This window comes from Pelophylax lessonae (genome assembly GCF_965119305.1).
Source record: "Pelophylax lessonae genome assembly, chromosome: 1".
In the NCBI taxonomy this organism is placed as follows: domain Eukaryota; kingdom Metazoa; phylum Chordata; class Amphibia; order Anura; family Ranidae; genus Pelophylax; species Pelophylax lessonae.
In genome coordinates, this window is record NC_138768.1 from 217568583 (window position 1) to 217590434 (window position 21852).

At 42.4% G+C, this 21852-nt stretch overlaps 1 protein-coding gene across 6 annotated transcripts in view; it reads left to right on the forward strand.

Moving 5' to 3' along the window:
* The window catches only part of NOS1 (nitric oxide synthase 1), a gene marked incomplete at its 3' end in the record, with an annotated part of 435619 nt that overhangs the window by 252238 nt on the left and 161529 nt on the right, over nt 1–21852 (forward strand). Inside the window, exon 1 of one of the 6 annotated variants that reach the window (XM_082252129.1) lies at nt 18383–18473. The exons of the other annotated variants lie outside the window; for them this stretch is intronic. Of the gene's footprint in view, nt 1–18382; nt 18474–21852 lie in introns of those variants that run through there. 6 annotated transcript variants of the gene reach the window in all.

Genomic DNA, 21852 nt, shown 5'->3' on the forward strand with positions numbered 1-21852 from the left:
CACACTTTGGTTGATCACATTGGATAAGAAGGATGGAAGGATGTGTAGATTTTTCATATGTTGAGATTACAATTTTTGCTTGGTACACTGCTTTACATTTATCAAAATCACAGCTGCCAGTAAAGGCCAGTGACAAGTATTGGCCAAATATACAAATGTACATGTGTATATATCAAGTAGTGCAGGGCTATAAACAACAAAATAAATTGTGCTTAAAAAAGGATAAACAAATGCAATATGGTGACATAATATGCATCAAAGACGAGAGTCCATTCAGCACATGGAGATATAAAGAGTCCACTTAAAGAATGAGGATCCCAAGGTGTGGAAAACAGAATGGAAAACAGGCACCCGTGCAGGTAGACAAGGTGGCAGCTTACCACAATGCGTGGGCCTCCAAATTAATGGAAAGGCCACTGAGAGTATAAGATGTTAACTCTTATGGGCTGGACTCTCTCCTCTGCACGAACAGACCAGGTTTACACTTCAGCTATCCTCCGCCTATTCATAGATCCAGGAATGGCTCCGGAGTATATGGCAATATGTGGAGGAATGAAGATGACATAGTGTACTCCCGTATGGTAAAAAAATGTAGCTTTATTACAAGTTCTACTTACATAAGGATGAATAAACACAAGCGACTGGATATAAAAAGCGGCATCCCGCTATAATAAGCATGCAGCTGGCGTCCTGGGGGCGTGACAAGCGCGATGTCCGGAACCTCCCGACCGGTTTCGTCAGAGTGATGTCGTCAGGGGCGTGGTTGCCGGACATCGCGGGCACACCTCACATATACTCCATACAGTAATCACATCCGGAACCTCGTCCAATCACGGACGAGGAAGGGCGGAAGTGACGCACCCGATGTCTGGCCATTGAGGGCGGAAGTGTCTAACCACGCCCCTGACGACATCACTCTGACGAAACCGGTCGGGAGGTTCCGGACATCGCGCTTGTCACGCCCCCAGGACGCCGGCTGCATGCTTATTATAGTCGCTTGTGTTTATTCATCCTTATGTAAGTAGAACTTGTAATAAAGCTACATTTTTTTACCATACGGGAGTACACTATGTCATCTTCATTCCTCCACATATTGCCATATACTCCGGAGCCATTCCTGGATCTATGAATAGGCGGAGGATAGCTGAAGTGTAAACCTGGTCTGTTCGTGCAGAGGAGAGAGTCCAGCCCATAAGAGTTAACATCTTATACTCTCAGTGGCCTTTGCATTAATTTGGAGGCCCACGCATTGTGGTAAGCTGCCACCTTGTCTACCTGCACGGGTGCCTGTTTTCCATTCTGTTTTCCACACCTTGGGATCCTCATTCTTTAAGTGGACTCTTTATATCTCCATGTGCTGAATGGACTCACGTCTTTGATGCATATTATGTCACCATATTGCATTTGTTTATCCTTTTTTAAGCACAATTTATTTTGTTGTTTATAGCGCTGCACTACTTGATATATATACTGAATGGGATTGCTATGATTCCAGTGTTCTAGCTGCTATTTGCTCATGTCACTTGCTTATGTCATTTCACTACATTGAACTCATCTACCATTAAGCGCAGGATTCCCCCCCTTGATTTTAACCACTTTAGCCCCAGCCCTATTTCGGACACTTTTTGTTCACAAGTTAAAACCAGTATTTTTTCCTAGAAAACTACTTAGAACCCCCAAACATTATATATATTTTTTTAGCAAAGACTCTGGAGAATAAAATGTCGGTCATTGCAAAATTTTTTGTCACGCGGTATTTGCGCAGCGGTCTTTAAAACGCCATTTTTTTGGAAAAAATTTGAAAAATCACATTTCACTGCATTTAAAAAATACTAAACAGTAAAGTTAGCCCATTTTTTTTGTATATTGTGAAAGATGATGTCACGCCGAGTAAATAGATACCAAACATGTTACGGTTTAAAATTGCGCCCCCCCGTGGGATGGCGACAAACTACGGTCAATAGAGATCTCAATCTGCGACGCTTTAAATTTATTTAACGGTTACCAGTTTAGAGTTAGAGTGTAGCTCTTTTTTTTTAATTATTGCCCACGCTCTGGCGATCGCGGCGATACCTCACATGTGTGGTTTGAACAGCGATTTCATTTGCGGCTCGACTTGCGTATAAGTTTTTTTTTGTGCGCGAGCTAACGGTGACGGGGACGGCTAAATTTTTTTATTTTTTTTTTTTCCTATTTATTTTTTCTTTTTTTTTAAACTTTATTACAGGTTTTTAAAAAAAAAAAAATCTGATCACTTTTATTGCTGTCACAAGCAATGTAAACATCCCTGGTGACAGCAATATGTCGTGACAGGTACTCTTTATGGAGGGATCGAGGGTCTAAAAGACCCTAGACCCCTCCACTACACTTCCCTGTATGCAAAACGCCGAAAACGGCATTTTTGCATACAGCCGTTTTTCAAATCTGCCGCCTTTTGCAGCACAGTAACCCGGACGTGACGTCATGGACGCCGCCTCCGGGTTACGTCATCGGAGACCCGATCGATGCCGTTTCCGGCATTCATCGGGACTCCATCCAGCCGGCGGACGTGCCGGCTGGGTGCTCGGGGCTCCCGGTGGGACGGTAGCCCCGAGCAAAGCCGCGGAAGGCGGCGGGAGGGGGGGGACGTCCCCTCCCGCCCCCCCGGGTAACGATCGAGCGGCTCCCGAGCCGCATCGATCGTTACCGACGGAAAGCCGACCGTCGGCTTCAAACAACGGTACCGGGATGATGCCTCTAGCTAGAGGCATCATCCCGGTATAACCCCGCAAAATCTGATCACGTAGAGGTTACGTGACTGGTAGTAAAGTGGTTAAATGTACATGTGTATTTATCAGGAATGGGTTCACCTGCTGGTGGCACAGTGGATCTCAGACCTATATGTTGAAGTTCCAATGTCCAACAGTGGGTGTCTCTCAGCAGAGCAGTTCCTAGCAATTAGTCATCACCTAATGCTGACTGCTAGGAGCATATTTAGTCCCGCCTCTGCTACCCCATTTTTTCTTTATGTTTGGCCCATGTGTCTCTGACCTGCATATCCTGCTACTGGTCCTGTTCCCATTCCTGATCCCTCACATGCTTGCCTGTTCCTGTTCCTGCTCTCGTGAACCCTCTGTCTGATCTTCAGTTTATGACCCTGGCTCTGATACTGACTATATCATCCTGCCTGTACTTAGCTTTTTGGTTGTCTTGATAGAGATGGGTAAACGGTTTATCAGTTGTTAGCACTGTCACACATTAGATTCACTGGTTTTGGTTCATGGGGTTTTGGTATACTGGCTGTAAGTTTATATTGTTGTTATGTTCACTTTATCTTTAATAAATGTTCTTTATTTATGCCATACGTATACCTAGTGTTCTCTGTGTAAGTCCACACATTTCTGGTCATGCATGTTTCACAGGATACCAGCACTTGGTATCCCTGACATAACAGCAAGGCCACTCATGACTAGAAGTAGCTGCAGAGGGCTCTGGTGTTATGTGCTGCAAGATGCATTCAGAGAAGGTTGTTTACTAAGTGCAGGTTCACATTAGTGCGATCACAGAGATCGCATGTAATTCGTAGCGCACTGCTCCTAAATTACATGCGATCTCTGTGCGGTGCAAATTTCAGCCATACAGTTTGTAAACTAAAACTAAACTATAACTAAACCCGCACATGACCCTTTTTTTTTTTATCCGCAGCAGAATCGGATCGCATGTTGGTTTACACTAGTGCGATCCAATTCTGTGCGAACTTGCAGATCGCACTGCGACATGCGATCTCAACTGGGGGTGTCGTTAACTTTTAATTGACACCCCCTGCATATTGCATATGGCAGTGTGAACTGCCAGGGGCGCGGATGCGATGCGGGAACACGCTGCATATTCGCAGCGTTCCCGCATCGCAGAAGTGTGAACCGGGACTAAACCTTGCTAATGCCAGAAGAAAAGGAATACTGCCACCAAAGTACTGAAAGTGCAGATCAGGGATCAGCTGTTGGAGTGCATCCATCTTGTTCACTCTATTGTTGATTAAGGCAGGATGTTGTTTGGTGATGTTCAGCCATTGATTCCGATTTTTGCACATCTAGCTTTGTTCAGTATTCCTAAGGGCAGCGATTACTTTTTTCCTCCCTTCAGCATGGCTCAGGTGGAATTTCTAGTATGGTTATTGGACGATGACTTAGCATACTTTCCTAAATGATAATCAGCATGTTCATGACAGGTGCTAATTAGAGATGGGCTTGATGTTCGAGTCAAACAAACGGGGTGCTCGGTGGGAAGTTTTACCACCGACAAGGGCCCCATAATGCACTGCGATCTCACTGTGCATTGATTGCTGATGCTTGGCCAAAGCATGCACCTGAGCTGTATGCTTTGGCCAATCACAGCACAATGTACGGTGAGAGACATGATTGGCAAAATTCAGGTTGCCATTGGCCAATCATTACTCAGGGGCTAAGTCCACGCCCCACACTTATAAGGATGCTTACACGGTGGCCCTGTGTAGTGTGTTAGTGGAGATTAGGCAGGGTAGTCAGTGGTGGATTTTGTGTTTAGTCAGTTTAGTGAAGTCAGTGTGTCAGGAAAGGACACACTGACTTCACTAGTGACACTAGTGGAAAGCTGCTAAGCACTTAAGGATCAATAAACCAAAAAAGTCCCAATATCAAATGAATAACAAAAAAGTGCAGCACTAACAAATATAGAGATGATGTCAGGGAGAGCAGTCCAAAGGTGCAGATGTGGTGAAGCATGCAAGGTAAGTAATCAGTGCTCTTCAATGTGCTGGTAATCCTCCACCCAGTCTCATTAGCCTCTCACCTCACACTTAACCTCCCTGGCGGTATCCCCGAGCGTGACTCGGGGTGGATTTTTCATTGCAGGATCGGTAACCCCGAGTCACGCTCGGGGTGGATGTGCAGAGAGCGCAGTGGTGTTCTCTTACCTTGTCCTGGCGATCCAGCGATGATCTCTGCTGTGACCGCCAGCCGAGATCCCCGCCGCTCTCCGTTGGTCTCCGTCGGTCTGATCACTTCCTAGTTCCGTTCCCTGCAGCAACAATGCTGCATGGGAGCGGAACTAGGGAGGGAAATTCAAAAAAAAAAAAAAAAGTTGCACAAAACACAAAACACAAAACACATTACACATTTCATATTATATATATTATATGCATATATATATATATATATATATATATGTATGTATATATATATATATATATATGTATATATGCATATATGTATATATATACCTATATACACATATATATATATACATACCTATATACACACACATATATATATATATATATATATATATATATATATATATATATATATAAAATTATATTATTGATTCGATTATAATTCATGCGTTTGTGTTTCAAATTTATCACATCTGGGATGTCTACTAGAGTCTTGTTTTGGTCAGGTTTAAGTCAGTAATTACTAAGAATTGTAGGCCTATAATACATAACGCCAAATTTCCATGAAAAGAATTGTACCGATTTTGGTATGTAATTCCTGACAGAATCATACCGCCAGGAAGGTTAAGGCCCGTACACACGATAAGAAAATCTGTAGGGAAAATTCGTCCGACAACCGATCTGTCGATTTTCGGATGGTTAGTATGGTGCTTTCGACAGCCGACTCCGACATTACAGCTGACAAAATCCTGATGTGCAGGCTATATAATTTTTGTCGTCCGTAATACAACGTCTGATTTTCATCTCATTAGTACAGATTTCGACGGAAAAAAGTCTTAAGAGCAAGACTAGGCATGCTCAGAGATGAAAAAACACATACAAAACAATCCAGCACATGACATCACTTCTGAAGTAGAATTCTGTCGTACGGGAAAAAATTTGTATGAAAATAACCTCTTCACTTTCCACATCAGACTAGCATGCCACAAAAAACGGACGACAGATCGTTCGATAATCTGATCGTGTGTACGGGGCTTTAGCCCCTGTGTTACCAGACGGGCTAATAAGATATATACTCTTTCCAAGAATAACACCAATACGGATGAAATCATCAATCCTCTTCCCCAATAGAATGGTATTGTATTGTTGCAAATTTAAATGCCTTTGTTTTTTCTTTATAAATGTCAGTTTTGCTGCAACAGGTTTTATACATAGTACAGATGCGCCACTTTACAGGCAGACTAAGGGGATTCCCCAGGCACAATATTTAAAGGAATTTTTCATTTTTATTGTTTTACTTTAAGAATCATTAAAATCACTACTCCTGTAAAAACTATCTTTTAAAAAAATAAATTTGGCACAAAATAAAAGTGCCGAAAGTCAGCTGTGACCGGAAACGGAAACGGAAACGACACGCAGCGAGGAGAGCGAGGAGATCTGAGAGCTGTGTGTGTAGAGGAGGAGGAGCCGCCGCACGTGCGGAGGAGAGCGGGGGAAGCCGCACTAGGAAGCCGGGGGCCGGGGGCAGGAGCTCGGAGCCTCGGACCAGGGAACCAGTGCGGGGGACAGCCGGGGACAGGAGACGCACGTGCGGAGGAGAGCGGGGGAAGCCGCACTAGGAAGCAGAAGCAGTGCGGGAGACAGCCGGCGGCAGGAGCCGCACGTGCGGAGGAGAGCGGGGGAAGCCGCACTAGGAAGCAGGAGACAGGAGCTCGGAGCCTCAGACCAGGGAACCAGTGCGGGGGAGACAAAGACCGGGACCAGACTGAGACCGAGGGACGTAAGTTGGAAACAATCTATGCTCCTGGTAGGGGGGCGGGCTGGTGGGGGGACTACAAGTACAAACTACATACAAGTACAAACACTACAGGCAATACAGGCTACTAAGGGGTTACTATAGACTGAGAGGTGCTCTGCGACTTTCGACTGGTGAGTATCTTGCGACTGGTGGGTGAGCATCTTTGCGACTGGTGAGCATCTTTGCGTCTGGTAAGTATCTTTGCGACTGGTAAGTATCTTTGCGACTGGTAAGTATCTTTGCGACTGGTAAGCAGCTTTGCGACTGGTAAGCATCTTTGCGACTGGTAAGTATCTTTGCGACTGGTAAGCATCTTTGCGACTGGTAAGTATCTTGCGACTGGTGAGTATCTTTGCGACTGGTGAGTATCTTGCGACTGGTGAGTATCCTTGCGACTGGTGAGTATCCTTGCGACTGGTGAGTATCTTTGCGACTGGTGAGTATCTTGCGACTGGTGAGTATCCTTGCGACTGGTGAGTATCCTTACGACTGGTGAGTATCTTTGCGACTGGTGAGTATCTTTGCGACTGGTGAGTATCCTTGCGACTGGTGAGTATCCTTGCGACTGGTGAGTATCTTTGCGACTGGTGAGTATCTTTGCGACTGGTGAGTATCCTTGCGACTGGTGAGTATCTTTGCGACTGGTGAGTATCTTTGCGACTGGTGAGTATCCTTGCGACTGGTGAGTATCTTGCGACTGGTGAGTATCTTGCGACTGGTGAGGATCCTTGCGACTGGTGAGTATCTAGTGACTGGTGAGGGTATTAGCGACTGGTGGGTACCCCAGGTTTTGTACCAGGGAAGTTAGAGGTAGTGTAGGTAAGGAAGAGCAGGCCGTTAACATTATCCCCATAGAGTAGTGGGTAATAATGTCCGACAGGATTGGGGATGCCACTCAGTGCACTTCTTGCGGCATGTATGCGTTCCTTGATGAAACAATCGAGGACGAATACTGCTGTGCAAGATGTGAGCGACTTGTTGCTCTGGAAGCCCACATCGTGGATCTAGAGAGCACAGTGACAAGACTGCGTGGCATCTACAACCTGGAAAGGAGCTTGGACTTTACCCATCAGGCGCTGGCAGGGGTCAGCATAGAGGAGGGAGGAATAGAGGAGATGCAAGCAGCAGAGGTACGCAGCTGGGTGACTGTTAGGAATGTTAGGGGGAGGAGAGTCAGGGAGGCCAGTCCTGAGTTGGTACACCCTAACATGTTTGCCGAGTTGCAGGTTGAGGGGGATATCAACTCAGGGGTGGCAGAGCTGGAGCATGCACCCTCCCCCAGCTGCCAGGGGAGGGACGGCTCCAGGAAGAAGGGGGGCCGTAACTCAGGAAAGGTTAGAAAGGTTGTGGTAGTTGGGGACTCAATTATCAAGAGGACAGAGAGGGAAATCTGTAAAAAAGATCTCGTGAACCGAACAGTTTGTTGTTTACCGGGCGCCCGAGTTCGGCACATCGCAGATCTGGCAGACAAATTGATGTGGGGGGCTGGGGATGACCCAGCGGTCATGGTGCATGTGGGCACTAATGACAAAGTTAAAGGTAGGTGGAGGATCCTTAAGAACGATTTCAGGGACTTAGGTAATAGATTGAGGAAAAGGACCTCCAAGGTGGTTTTCTCTGAAATACTGCCTGTACCTCGAGCCACACAGGAGAGGCAGAAGGAGATTAGGGAAGTTAACAAGTGGCTGAGGAATTGGTGTAGGAAGGAGGGGTTTGGGTTCCTGGAGAACTGGGCTGACTTCTCAGTCGGCTACCGGCTCTTTAGTAAGGATGGGCTGCACCTTAATGGGGACGGTACAGCTCTTTTGGGGAGAAAGATGGCCACCGAGTTGGAGGGGCTTTTAAACTAGGAGACGGGGGGAGGGCTCAGAAGTAGAATCAGTCAGGAGGGAGCAGAGGACTGAAGGCAGTTGTAGGGTCAGCAGCGACATTAGGTCAACAACATCAATTGGCGGGTCTGTGCGGGAAAACAGCAGACCAAACAATAATAAACATAACCGCCAATCACGTTTAACTTCCGTAAAACTAAGAGGGGTATATGCTAATGCCAGGAGCCTAGCTAATAAGATGGATGAGTTGGAAATGTTAGTACATGAGGAGGACATAGACCTTGTGGGAATAACAGAAACTTGGTTCGACCCCTCACATGACTGGCTGGCAAATATCCAAGGGTATTCTGTGTACCGGAAGGACAGGGTAGGAAAAAGAGGGGGAGGGGTATGTCTCTATGTCAAGAACAATATAAAGGTGCTAGAAAGGAGTGACATTACGGATGGGATGAGCATGGATTTAGAATCTGTGTGGGTTGAACTCGATAGGGAAGAAGATAAGGGAAAAGTAGTTGTGGGGGTTTGCTATAGGCCACCTAACCAAGGGGAGGAGGTAGAGCTGGAATTTTTAGCACTAATAGGTAAAGCGGCAAAACTGGGATCAGTCATCATATTGGGGGACTTCAATTATCCCGACATTGACTGGGAAGAGGGGACTGCACACTCGCATAAGGCCCGTCTATTCACGGAAACCTTACAGGATAACTACATGTCACAGTTGGTGGATTCCCCTACTAGAGAGAATGCAATCCTGGATCTATTGATCACTAATGACCCAGACATAATCTCGGAGGTAGGAGTCCAGGACAATCTGGGCTCTAGCGATCACAGGATGATCACATTTAGTATAAATAACAATATAAAAAGGCAAGTGGGGAACATAAGAACCCTAAACTTCAGAAGGGCAGACTTTCCAAAATTGTACTCAATGATGGAAAGGGTAAACTGGGACCAAACCCTGGGATCCCTGACCACTGAGGAAAAATGGGAATGCTTTAGGAACATATTAAGCAAAGGCATCTTGCAGTGCATTCCTATGGGGAATAAATTTAGAAGAGACAAAGCCAAACCTGGCTGGCTAAACCGTAGCGTTAAAAAACTTATTAGGGGAAAAAAATTGGCCTTCAAGAAATATAAATCAGAGGGCACAGTATCGGCCTTCCAGCAATACAAGGAGGAAAATAAGAAGTGTAAACACGAAATCAAGATGGCTAAAATCAACTTTGAGAGACAAATAGCGGAGGATAGTAAAAAAAACCCAAAGAAATTCTTTAAATATATCAACAGCAAAAAAACTAGGGCAGAGCATATTGCACACATAATTAACGATGATGGGAGGATGGTTACAGAGGACACTGAAAAAGCAACCGTGCTGAATGCTTTTTTCTCGTCAGTCTTTACGCAGGAAAAGGAGGGGTACACTGACCATGACTCTATGGTTAGTAGTAATACACAGGACTTGCCACTATGGCTAACAGAGGGTGAAATCAGGGAAAGGCTGGATAAACTTAACACAAACAAATCACCAGGCCCGGATGGCGTACATCCGAGAGTGCTCAAGGAACTCAGTATGGTTATATCTAGACCACTGTTCCTAATCTTTGCTGACAGTATTAGGACAGGAGATGTACCAGGGGATTGGAGGAAGGCTAACGTGATTCCGATATTCAAAAAGGGCCAGAGACATATCCCGGGAAATTATAGGCCTGTCAGTTTGACATCAATAGTATGTAAACTTCTGGAGGGGATGATAAGGGACTATATCGTAGAGTATGCTAAAGACAACAACATCATCAGTAGTAACCAACACGGGTTTACAAATGGGCGTTCTTGTCAAACCAATCTCTTAGCATTCTACGAGGAAGTGAGCTGTGAGCTATATAGGGGCAGACCAGTGGATGTGGTGTACTTGGATTTCGCTAAGGCGTTTGATACAGTTTCCCACAAGCGCTTAATTTATAAAATAAGGTCTGCAGGTATCGACAGCAGGGTTTGCTCTTGGATACGGAACTGGCTAAAAGGCCGTGTCCAAAGGGTGGTAATAAACAGGGCATACTCAGACTGGGCTGAGGTAGTAAGCGGGGTGCCCCAGGGCTCAGTCCTGGGACCAACCTTGTTCAATTTATTCATAAACAGCATTGAGGACGGGATCAGTAGTTCGTTATCAATTTTTGCAGATGACACAAAATTGGCCAGGGCAATAACTGCACAGCATGAAGCAGATATCCTACAGAATGACCTGGACAAAATTACGGAGTGGGCAACGACATGGCAAATGAGGTTTAATGTGGAGAAGTGTAAGGTTTTGCACTTGGGGACCAAAAACATAAAAACACAATACATGTTAGGAGGGGAACCCTTGGGGGACTCAAAAATGGAGAAAGATCTGGGAGTCTTGGTTGATGATAGATTAGGCAACAGCATGCAATGCCAAGCGGCAGCTTCCAAAGCCAACAGAATATTAGCATGCATAAAGAAAGGGATGTATTCCAGAGATAAGACTATAATCCTTCCACTTTATAAAACTCTGGTCCGACCGCATCTGGAGTATTCTGTCCAGTTCTGGTCGCCAGTCCTCAGGAGGGATGTGTTGGAGCTGGAGAGAGTCCAGAGAAGGGCAACTAAACTAATTAGGGGATTGGAGGACCTTACCTATGAAGAGCGGCTGCAATCGCTCGATTTATTTTCCCTGGAGAAGAGACGTCTGAGAGGGGACATGATAGCAATTTATAAATATCTTAATGGGGATCTCAGCTTAGAAAAAAAGCTGTTCATTCGAAGGAATTGCATGAGGACTCGAGGACATACAATGCGATTAGAGGAGAAGCGTTTTAACCTCAGGCAACGTGGGAGGTTCTTTACTGTTAGGGCTACAAGATTGTGGAATTGTCTACCACAAGAGGTGGTTTCTGCGGGTAGTATGGTGACTTTCAAAAGACTCTTAGACTTACATCTCAAGGATCAGGAGATAAAGGGCTATGTTAGATGATTACAGTCACACACACCTACACAGGTTGAACTGGATGGACTATTGTCTTTATTCAACCTCACCTACTATGTAACTATGTAACTATGTAACTATGTAGCGGTACCCGGGCCCCCATACTCTTTTTATGCCCGATAACTTGCATAAAAGCCTTTCAAATGGACTTTCGATTTTTTAAACTTGGGTCCCATAGATTTAATTTGGGTTTGGGTCTGAACTTTTGCGATGTTCAAGATTTCTGGTGCGAATTGAACAGAGGGGTGTTCGGCCCACCTCTAGTCTTAGGCAGTTGTTAGCACTGTCACTCATTAGATTACCTGGTTTTGGTTCACAGGGTTTTGATATAATGGATGTGGGTTTATTTTGTTTTATTTATTCACTTTATTTTCAAAAAAATCACTTTATTTCTCTGTGCAAGTCCACACATTTCTGGTCACACCTGTTTCACAGGATACCAGCACTTGGTATCCCTGACAGCATGGAATTACCTGTGTTGTTCTATATTTAAAAGTTTCATTTAAGCTGGCTTCAAGCTCCTTTGGGTGTTAAACTCAAACATATTTGTGTAAAGAGATTTTCACAATGCAGATATTAAATTGTTCATATTTTAAAATAATAGTTAATTGATTTACTGTGTAAATAAAGTAACACGTATTTATTACCCTGTGGAAATATTTTGTTCAGAGATACATGGCATTGAGAAATACTCATGCATTATTAAATACTTCAAAAAGTTTTACAAATTAGGTAAATTAAGAAGATTCAAAGAAAATACATGGTTTAGTTATTTTTAGCTCATTGCAATGATACATTTCTTACTCACAAAATGCATGTAGAGGAAATATATCCATTGTTTTAAATAATAAAAGGAATTTTAATCAGCATTCTTCTGCAAGGTAAGTAGATATACATAAAAGGCATGAAGATCAATATATTGTATGTGCTTGATTTTTGAAAAGCTGGAAATGCCTGCATGCACTGGGTTTTCTAAGTAGTGTATGTGGTGTCCCTGCAGCATTACCTGAGACCAATGACACAGAGACAAAGCTTACAACATTAATACATCAAGCCCACTGTATCCAACTAACGGATCAAAGAGAGTCCAATGATACTAACACCACAGGTTCAGCCTCCTTATCAGTCCCTTCATTACTCCAATCGCACATCATCCTCAATCACATATACAGTATATTCATCATATCTCACATTCATTTTACATGTACGACGTGCACCTTTCCCATACGTGTGACTTCCAAATGAATCAAATATCATATACATTTAACATGGAATACATTTACATCCTCATAACCTCATATGAAAAAAACATTATCCACAGACATCACATGCATGGCAAACTCATGGGATCACACTCAAAGAATTTTAAGCAAAACATTGATCCACAGGTTCCCCTGAACTCTCCAATAGTCTACATGAGTCAGTGTTAAAAGGCAAGAAGTTATTACACTGTAAGCACAAGCCCCTACATCTTAGGGAGAGAACTTTCCCACATTTATCAGTAAATTGAAAATTACTAAGGTATTTTTTGCAAAATGTTACAACATTTTATTTTTAAAGAGGAAAGAAAGAGGGGTGGAGTTGTAGTTTAGAGATATCTGAAAACATGAACTTATTTGATTCTAGTATCACATAATTACTAAACAATTAATTTTGGGAGGGGTTTATGTGGAGACCTGTTGAATAAAATGTTTTCCAGTATTTGTCTTTAGGGGAGGACTTGCCCAGGGGGCAATGGGGGAAATTGCCCCCCGGGCCGCTCTGATGTCCATAAAAAGGCTGCCCTTCTGCCACAGACATGCCTAAAGGATTCCTGGTGAAGTGAAGTAAAAAATCCCTGCCACTGACCTACTGTGTGCGGGTTTAAGACAAGGACAGAGCGCAGGATTCCTCAACAGCATGGGCGGTGTAAACTGTGTCCAAGCAGAGGCCGGTTCAATGCCCCACTGGAGCCCCAACCGAGTTGTCCAAGCTCCCCCCAACTGCCCCCTGCTGGCCAGGTCAGGAACCCACATTCGGCCTGTGAGTAAAGAGTACCTGGAGCAGAGCTTCAGCCTGGAATGGGGGTCAGGAGGATGCCTGGGAAGAGGGAGAGTTGGAGGAGAGTTGAGTCGCTGCTCCATGGGCCTCTGGTTGGTACTTGCCCCCTGGGCTGAAAGTTTCCAGTCAGTCCCTGTTTGCCATCATGTATAAAGTGACACAACTGTCTTTGCTGCTATAAGCCGGTCATAGACACGTATAAAGTGACACAACAGTCTTTGCTGCTATAAGTCGGTCATAGACATGTAGAAACCAAAAGTTCTGTCAATCCAAAAACTAAATGGCACACATGATTGTGTCATCATTTGTTTCGTTTTTCGAAAACAATTCAGCATGTTGGATCAGGCACGTTCGATTGCGGCATGAAAATCATGTGTTGCAGCTGGCACACTAGGAATGTAAAAAATGAAAGACCTGACGATCAACAAGAATTTTTGTTCGATGTTCGACTTGTCTATGGCCTCCCATAGCAAGCAACACTAATTACTCTTACAGGTATCTAGAATAGGGAATATCTGATTGGCCATCAACAATAGATTTCTTTAGGATGCTATACCTTGGAACCTAAGTTTTTTTACAACCCCCTGCCCCCTGCCTCCTCCTCAACTCAGACACAAGCCCTAAAAAAACAAAATAAGAATTACAAAGGTCTTCTATCTGGTTCGGTGATGTCATGGGTCCCTCTTCTTCTAAAGCATCGTCAATCCTTCTTCTTGCACTGAACTGTGCTCATGTAATAATGTGTGCGCTCCATTGAGTGTAGTGGTACTGTGAGTCCAGGCCAGCATGCAAGACACCTCCAGAGGGTGGGTCCATGGTAGCCTGGGCTCACAGCAAATGTAATGAATAATGTTGAAGGTAATTGAATCTTGAAGTCTTGAAGTCATCTATGGACAGAAAGGAATTAGTGTTGTGCACAGCTCCAGGCTGGAAGATGGTGAGCATTTTAGAAAACGCTGTGTTTTTATTGTTTTTTTTTCTGAGTCAGCATTTTTTAATTTTTGAAACTGAAGTTCTACTTTAGAGGAAACCTGACACAACAGAAACATATGCATTGCCAAGGTTTTCCTCTTTATGGAAATGCTTGATATCATTCCTGTCAAATAACTTCAAAGTTTTGTGGGTCACAAACTCAGATTAAGTATGCAGAACAGCAAAGTCATAGCTAAGTCAGAATTCCTGATTTACACACTTATTTCTGATTGACAAATAAATTATGAATTGAAATGAGAGTGCCAGCATAACAGCCAGGCCCCTAGCATTTCAGCAGTGGTAGCTTCCACTGTATTTTTCCTTTTGACAGGATTCCTTTAAAAGATATGGACAAGTAATCTTTCTATGAACATATGACTTGCAGTTGATTCTTCCACTAACTTTAAAGAGCACCACTTAAAATATGTAAAACTTGAACACAATAAAGCCTCTTTCACACGGGAGGCTGGGGGGGGGTAAAACAGGTGGTTAAGCTGTGGGTTTACTACGCCTTGACCACCCACCTAAAGTCTACCATGCAGCCAAAGGGGGCTGTTCACATGTCAAACTTATCACAGCATGTCAAAGTGACTCCTTTAGGTAAATAGTACAGCGCTACAATCACAAGCCAGCATTTGCAATCCATCAATGACATTCATGCAGCGTCAGCATTGCTTTCTAAACACCTGGTAGTAACTGCTTAGCTGCACTCTGAAAAGCGGTCCACTGCAGATTGCTTTTCAGAAACATAGCATGCCTGAACTTATGACCTGTGTATAATATCTTTTGTTTGCATCAGAACAATTTTTTCACCATACAATTGAATGGAAATGCAAAAGCTGCTAAAAGCAGATTCAAGTAGCTTACAATAAAATTAAATGCAGTTCAGAAGGAGGACAAATGTACCTATCGCTGAACTCTGAATGATGTGAAAGAATCTAAGGGTGATCTCAAATGCACCCGCATTTGCCAATTGGCGCAATGGTAGTTATTTACTAAAGCTACATGGTGCAAAATCAGGTGCAGTTCTGCATAGAAACCAATCAGCTTCCAGGTTTAATTGTCAAAGCCTAATTGAACAAGCAGAGATTAGAAGCTGATTGGCTACCATGCACAGCTGCACCAGATTTTGAGTGCACCAGTTTTAGTAATTCTCCCCCAATGCCTTATCTGAGACACATGCTATTGCCACATTGAGAAAGGTCAAACTGACAAGACACTATGAGGTGCAACTTGTTAGCCCAAGTTTTGGGTGACTAGATCATTGATTAAAGTACATGTAAAGACATTTGTTTAGGATATTTGGATAGAGTAGGGATTACATTTTTTTTGCTGTCTGTGTTCCTCACTGAATGTAACATTCACCGTTCAATTCATGTGACCATTGTAACTAAGACAGAAAGTAAGGGGATATCCAAATATTTTGATTTGTCATTAGGGAAAGAGGTGAGAGAAAACCCACCAATAGGGACAACTGTTTTTGTGACAATTCTCTAAGGCCATGTTCACACCTGATCAATTTTCAGCTTTTAAAAACCTTAGCTCTGAAGCTCCAAAACGCCTAACAAGTGAAATTGCAATGATTTCAATGGCCCCTATTCACATATGACCATTCTGTCACCTGAAGCAAAACACCTGAAGCTCAAAAAAGTACATGAGCTTCTTTTTGGCAGATTACAAGCATTTTTAGCCTTATAGACTTCAATAAATACGCCTGACTTGAGCAAAAAAACGCTTAAAAAGCAGCTCTCCGTCCCTAATTTCCTCTCTCTCTCCTCCCCCTAGTGCTTTCTATTGGCTAAACAAAAATGCCTGAAGCTGTAAAACACTTGTAATACACTTCTAATACAGCTGCAAAAAAAAAGGTTAAACAAAATGCCCGAAAAACGCCAGTAAATTGATGTGCTCAGGTGTGAATAGAGCCTAGGATGAGAATTCAATTCACTTTGGAGAAATTTCTTCTCATTTGCTGTTGTTTCCACAGAACAGAGAAGGGAAGTGACCCAATGGGGACACAGATGGCAAAAAGTAATTTGATTTGGTTTTGGTTCTAACCCTTTCCCACTCATCTAAAATGGAAAAAAAAATAAAAAATACAAAAGTTTGGGCTCTGGATCAGCTTGGGGAACAACAAAAGCAGTCATGCAGTCACTACATACTGTATATATGACAGATGCAGCCATCATACAACCTTCTTTTCTCTTTATGATCATATTGATTACCAGTCCCAATAGGCTTCTATGCCACACAGACTCCTATTCTATTACATTTTTTGTCATTCAGATGGTAAGATGAAATGGAAAACTCCTATGCCACTCACTTTCAGATGATTGAACACATGCACTGACTGTAGTGATGGTTACACCATACTCCTGATGAATCATTTTTACTCACAGTTGATTTTATGCTTTTGCAGCATGCATGCTTAGTCTTATTAACTTCCAGTGACCTTTGTAAATTTTCCTAAAGCGTTTAGAAATATGCTTGTTACCTATATTCAGCAATATTTTGTTTCAGACAGCAGATAAACAGATAGTAAGTGAGGATAATCTAATTTGCAGAACATAAATCACTCGTATTAATAAAGCATTTTTATTTATGTCTAAAGAGGTATCTATATGGGCCAGTGGTAGAACTTGGGCTTGCGTCCGGAAGACTACGATGAAGGATTTGTCTTATTTGTAGGAAATTTTGTGCATATATGAGTGTCATTAGGTACTGGCCAATTATTACAATAGCATTCACAGGCATGGTTAGTGTATATTATTACATCATTACTGATCTTTGCTAATGTTTAAATAGGAGCTCCTGTAATATACAGGTTATAAAATGAACCAGAAGCATTAGCCCACAATGACAGCATCTGTGCCATCTCACAGCAGCAGCTTACTGGTGTACTATACTGTGTAAAGGTCAGTATTGCTGCTTTTAAAGCAAGATTATAGCAGCAATCCTAGAGGTTGTATACTGATAATGGTTAAAGATAATTGGATTTTGGAAAGCAGAGGGAAAACAAAACACAGACAGAATCTCTTCTTTCTCAGCCCCCATGGGATCTGTTCATGTGGGATGCATCCAGTAAAATAAATTCAAACAAGCAATAATACAACAGCACAGCCCTGTATATCCAGGAATATTCTACACAACACATGCCTACATTATATTGAACTCTTTACAAGGCATCCCCATGCTATTCAAAGATATCCTCTGGCTGCTTGCTAATAAGCCACACTGTGATATATCCTGGCCACATCATACAGGGGTTGCAATACCCACCTGGCTCTTGATTAATCTTCCAGGAGAATTGCCGGATCTGTGACTATCTCAGTTATTTCCTTTGCAAGAACTATGCCTCAGTCTAATGAGTACTTCAGCAAATCCTTCTCAATCTCATTAGCACTAACAGTAAAGTGGAGCCTTGTCAACAGGTAAAGCTCACACTGACATCAAGAGAAAAAAAGAGTACAATGACTCCTTTGGTTTTATTGGTAATGGTTCCTAATTGCCCACATGGTGAGTTGATGTGAGGGAATTAAGTTATGTAACAGATGCCTTTTTTTTTTGTCTACTGGCTTTTTGTTAATGAGGACTGTTTGGTTTCATTCCACACCCATAAAACTCTGGTTGGATGTCAAAGTTAATTCGTTTCAATGATGATAGAATAAAGGAGGTACATTAAGCAATAAATTCCTCCTTACAAGCTTGCCTGAGCTCATGCCTTGTCTGTTGGCTCCCAACATATTTATAGTTCAGTGCTGTCTCCTACTTGGGGTGGTAGAGAAGGGTGGAGAGTAAATAAGAGGGGAGGGAGGAAGAAAAAGGGGTGGGAGAGGTTTTTTTTTTACGTGCATGTCCCTATTGTGTATTACTCAAGAGCAGAGCAGATTTTAAAACTCTTTATGAAGGAGGCAAGGCTTGTTGGAGGTGAGTACCTCTGCTACTCTGCTTTGGTTTACTTTACACAAGTATGAGCTGGATACCTGAGAGCATCTAGAGGTACCCAAACCAGCAAAGGTAAGTTTAGCAGCTCTTATCTGTCTAGGAGGGCTGCACATGCTTACTCTAGCTTAGGTATCAGATCCTTTATTCATAGAAGTTTTCTTACATCTTCCATCTGATATTTATCCTCCTTCTAAGTTACTGTGAAATGAATGAATGTGCATTTATTGTTCTATATGACTATATGCTTTCCCAGTCACTGTATCTGTATGACTTTTTCCAGTTTTGCAGGGACATTTTATGTATATACAAAGGAGGGGAACGAAGGAACATCATGAACTTTGTCAGAAATTTGCTTAGACTTATGATCGGAGTGTTGTTACAAAAACACTTCTATCACAACATGCTACATTGAGTCCACTCTATATGCTAATGACAGTCATTTGGGAAATCAAGGAATTTCTCACATACAGGAGTATAATATTCTCTGAACAGGATTTTATGAGTTGTCTACTATAGAGGAGATTACTGTGTGCCATTGTGCAAGCTCCTGATGGACAATATAGTACACCAGGTGTGTATGTAGAATAGGAGATGATGTGAGATATAGAGGCTCCTGTAATGTGCATGTAGAATAGAAGATCGTGTGCGATATACATGCTCCTATTAGGTGTATGCAGAATAGAAGATCGTGTGCGATATGCATGCTCCTATTAGGTGTATATAAAATAGGAGATCGTGTGCGATATGCATGCTCCTATTAGGTGTATGCAGAATAGAAGATCATGTGCGATATGCATGCTCCTATTTGGTGTATATAGAATAGAAGATCATGTGCGATATACATGCTCCTATTAGGTGCATACAGAATAGAAGATCATGTGCGATATGCATGCTCCTATTAGGTGTATGCAGAATAGAAGATCGTGTGCGATATACATGCTCCTATTAGGTGTATGCAGAATAGAAGATCATGTGCGATATACATGCTCCTATTAGGTGTATGCAGAATAGGAGATCGTGTGCGATATGCATGCTCCTATTAGGTGTATGCAGAATAGAAGATCATGTGCGATCTACATGCTCCTATTAGGTGTATACAGAATAGAAGATCGTGTGCGATATGCATGCTCCTATTAGGTGTATGCAGAATAGAAGATCGTGTGCGATATACATGCTCCTATTAGGTGTATGCAGAATAGGAGATGGTCGTGTGCGATATAGAGGTTGCTATAATGTGTGTGTAGAAAAGGAGATCGTGTGCGATATCCAAGCTCCTATTCTGTGTACGTAGCAAAGGAGATCTTGTGTATAAGAGACCCATATGATATGTATGTAGAATAGGAGATGGAGTGTAGTAAAGAAACCCATGTGATATGTATGTAGGATAGGAGATCGAGTGTAATAAAGAGACCCATATGATATGTATGTAAAATAGGAGATCGAGTGCAATATAGAGACCCATATGTATGTAGAATAGGAGATCGAGTGTAATAAAGAGATCCATATGTATGTAGAATAGGAGAGCAAATGTAATAAATAGACCCATATGATATGTATGTAGAATACCAGAGCGAATGTAATAAATAGACCCATATGATATGTATGTAGAATAGGAGATCGAGTGTAATAAAGAGACCCATATGATATGTATGTAGAATATGAGATACAGTGTAATTAAGAGACCCATATGATATGTGTATGTAGAATAGGAGAGCGAATGTAATAAATAGACCCATATGATATGTATTTAGAATAGGAGATCGAGAGTGTAATAAAGAGACCCATATGGTATGTATATAGAATAGGAGATCGAGTGTAATAAAGAGACCCATATGATATGTATGTAGAATAGGAGATCCAGTGTAATAAAGAGACCCATATGATATGTGTATGTAGAATAGGAGAGCGAATGTAATAAATAGACCCATATGATATGTATGTAGAATAGGAAATCGAGAGTGTAATAAAGAGAACCATATGATATGTATGTAGAATAGGAGATCCAGTGTAATAAAGAGACCCATATGATATGTGTATGTAGAATAGGAGAGCGAATGTAATAAATAGACCCATATGATATGTATGTAGAATAGGAAATCGAGAGTGTAATAAAGAGAACCATATGGTATGTATATAGAATAGGAGAGCGTGTGTGATACAGGGAGGGACTTCTATTATGTTCAAGCCGAGGAGGACTGGTATTCCCCACGTAGTTCCAGCTGGGGAATCAAATCCAAAATAAGAGATATCCCACATACCATGATACCAACAGCTCCAGATCAATATTGCAGACTTTACAAGTATGTCGACAGCCAAGGTATGTAATAGAACTAGGGAAACATCCCCAAAATTGCATGCGATCATGTATAATAGAAACACATGCATAGTTTGACATCATACTGCATACAAGTCTTCTAAAAGTGAACTTGTAATGTGATAATAACGGGATACTTTTTTCCTTCCACTCATCTCCATTTTTCTACATTATCCTGATTCTAATCTCCTTTGTCCTTTGAGATAGTAGTTAATGCACATGAGTCATTTATTTGGGAAATGGGCATTATGAAAGAATGTCTCCGAGTCTAATGAATGTGAGTAGAAAATGGGAAAGAGGTCAGCAGCCTGCCCAGTGCACGTTAGTAAATAGCTGTCTCTATAGCGTGCTTGCTATGTTTAGCTGTCCAATTGCGTGTTGTGGGTATGTATAAAGACGAACACACGGGTAAATACTGGCAGGCTTTCTCCAATCTGGCACAGTGTAAAGCAGAGGATATGCTAATGATTTTCTAGGGCTGTGCTAAAATATGACAAGCCCTTATGCTCACAATGTAATTGATAAGAGAGGCAGCAACGAGCGTCACTGCATCTCATGTTAAAGTATTATAAAACTCCATTCACAAATACACAAGCTTATATATGTAGCCTCAGTGCCTTCCTACAAATGATCTTTCGGTTGAAGGTATCACCGTGACTTGGTGGTTAAGAAGTCTGTCTTGCAGCACTGTGGTCCCTGGTTAATATCTTGGTTCGGACACTATTGCATGGAGTTTGCATTTTCTCCCTCTGTTTGCATGGGTTTCCTCCTACACTCCAAAGACATGATGGTAGGTTAATTGGCCCCTGTCTAAATTGGCCCTAGTATGTGAGATAGGGACCTTAGATTGTAAGCTCCTTTAGGGCAGGGACTGGTGTTCATGTACACTATGTAAAGTGTGAGATAGAGACCTTAGATCCTTAGATTGTAAGTTCCTTTAGGGCAGGGACTGGTGTTCATGTACACTATGTAAAGTGTGAGATAGAGACCTTAGATCCTTAGATTGTAAGTTCCTTTAGGGCAGGGACTGATGTTCATGTACACTAT